Source organism: Camelina sativa, chromosome 9 (assembly GCF_000633955.1).
Source record: "Camelina sativa cultivar DH55 chromosome 9, Cs, whole genome shotgun sequence".
NCBI lineage: Eukaryota > Viridiplantae > Streptophyta > Magnoliopsida > Brassicales > Brassicaceae > Camelina > Camelina sativa.
In genome coordinates this window covers 16,045,872-16,048,796 of record NC_025693.1, presented here as the reverse complement: position 1 = coordinate 16,048,796, position 2,925 = coordinate 16,045,872, and positions in this window count along the sequence as shown.

The window sequence follows — 2,925 nt, the reverse complement described above, 5'->3', positions numbered from 1 at the left end:
CGTGGTAGATTTAGTAAGCAAGATTGACAGCTGTAAAGTCTTACCAGAATAACACGAATTTGTTTGAGCTGGCAAAGACAGTCAAGCGTTGCGATAGACTTATTGGAAGAAGATCTACCTTTCCTGTTCTTTCGATCTATGGTGTTCATGTAATAAAGTTTGTAGCAGATTCATCAATCGTGTTCTGTTTGTCTGCCGGAGCAAACATCTTTTTCCTACTCAGTTTTGTTAACTTTCCTCTCGGTTCATCCATGGAAGAGCAAGATATCGTTTTGGCGTGTGGGAGGTGGAGGGTAGACAAAAAGCGATGGTTGTTTGATGTTGATACTAGCAAAGGGTGCAGGATTATAGTTGCCGATAAAGAAACAAAGTTTGAAGACTTTACTGCTATGGTGTACGATGACTTTGGTTTCTGTGAAAGAACTTTCGCGATAAAGTTGAGCTATATGTTAGATAGATATAAAAAAGCGGATGTTATATGCCACCGGTGATTGTTTCGAATGGTCGGCAGTTTCAAAACTTTCTCAAACAGCATAGGAGTGAACTCATCCGGCTATGCGTTGAGATCGAAGCTAAATCTGGTGAAACCTTGTTCGAGGAAGTTAAACCGAAAACCCCAGAACCAACACCCAAGACCCCTGAAGTCGTTGTAGATGATTTCGTAGGCGTGGCAGAGGAAATGGGAGAGAAAGATGATGAGTACGAGAGTCGGAAGGAAGACGGTGAAGATAATGTAGGAAATGATCTAGATGAAGATGAAGCAGATGACGAGGACAACAGTAGATTTGATTACTGTGACGACAGCGATGGTGCAAGTTCAGGGGATGAAGACTATCTGCTGTACTCCAACTTCGCCCCGGATGAAGCAGAGGAATCATTGGAACCTGGGGGTGGGTCGTGTATAGAGGAAAATGTGTGTAACACAGAATCAAATAACCGTACCCGCAAGACTAACTCTGCAGCTGATGCAATTGAGAAGGAGGTTCGCAAAATAGAAAANTCGCGATAAAGTTGAGCTACATGTTAGATAGATATAAAAAAGCGGATGTTATATGCCACCGGTGATTGTTTCGAATGGTCGGCAGTTTCAAAACTTTCTCAAACAGCATAGGAGTGAACTCATCCGGCTATGCGTTGAGATCGAAGCTAAATCTGGTGAAACCTTGTTCGAGGAAGTTAAACCGAAAACCCCAGAACCAACACCCAAGACCCCTGAAGTCGTTGTAGATGATTTCGTAGGCGTGGCAGAGGAAATGGGAGAGAAAGATGATGAGTACGAGAGTCGGAAGGAAGACGGTGAAGATAATGTAGGAAATGATCTAGATGAAGATGAAGCAGATGACGAGGACAACAGTAGATTTGATTACTGTGACGACAGCGATGGTGCAAGTTCAGGGGATGAAGACTATCTGCTGTACTCCAACTTCGCCCCGGATGAAGCAGAGGAATCATTGGACGACGGACCTGGGGGTGGGTCTTGTATAGAGGAAAATGTGTGTAACACAGAATCAAATAACCGTACCCGCAAGACTAACTCTGCAGCTGATGCAATTGAGAAGGAGGTTCGCAAAATAGAAAACGGAGATGGTGATATTGCTCTGGGGGATAAGTTTGATAGCAAAGAAACGTTGGTGGCAAGGTTGAGGGTGCTGAGTGTATTAGATAAATATGATTACAATGTTCGATATTCAACGCCCATTTTGTTAATCGTTGAGTGTTGGGTAAAAGGTTGTAAATGGAAAATACGGGCTTCAACCATGGGTGATTCGCCGGTGTTTCATATTTGCAGATATTATCGTGAACATACTTGCTCTGTTACGGAACGATATGGCCGTAGCCGTAATGCTAAACCACCAATCCTAGCTCAATTATACAAGGATTATGTTGGTGGTGTGGGAAGTTCTGTTGTGCCAAATCTTGTTGGGGATGGGCTCAACCTACGATATGGTGTACAGGTTGGCTACTGGAATACTTTAATATGTTTGTTTTATGGTTGGCTCTGTGAGTGTACTTGTTTATAGGGTGTACAAACAGATCGTAGCTTAAGTTTGTTGAGTTTGTCAGAAATTAGTTGATTCTATGGCCTGCACTGCACATATATATAATTCGATCTAGTTGATATTGTTTAGTGCTGATGTCTTTTACTGACCATTTTCATATAATAGCTTGGCTACTGGAAGGCACATCGTACACTTATAAAGGCGCGGGAGTATGTTAGGGGTACACCTGAAAGTGGATACGCTGAATTACCGGCATATTTATACAGGCTGAGGTCCTCTAATCCGGGGACCCTTACTAGACTGGTCGTTGATGCAGAAGACAGATTCAAGTATGTTTTCATTGCGATTGCTGGATGCATTAAGGGTTTCAGGTATATGCGGAAAGTTGTAGTTGTAGATGGAACCTTTTTGAAAGGTGAATTCAAAGGGACTCTTCTGATAGCGACAACACAAGATGGGAATTTTAATATTTTCCCTCTGGCGTATGCGGTTGTTGATACAGAGAACGACGTGTCGTGGGAATGGTTCTTTACTCAATTAAGTAGTGTAATTCCTGATGATGAAGAGCTTGCACTGATATCTGACCGGCATAAATCTATTGGTAAAGCTATCGCTAAAGTGTACCCCCTGGCAAGTCGAGGAATCTGCACTTATCATCTTCACAAGAATATTATCCTGAGATTTAGTGGGAGCGAAACATTTCGGCTGGTAAAACAAAGCAGCTGCAGCGTACCGTGTAGTTGATTTCGAAGAAATCTTCCAGCAAATTCAAGAAGCTAATCTGCAACTGCATGCTTACTTGGTTCGTGCAGATGTAACCAAGTGGAGCAGGGCGCACTTTCCTGGTGATAGGTACAACTTCACCACGAGCAACATTGCAGAATCGCTAAACAAAGTAATGAATCCTGCGAGAGCCTATCCCAAT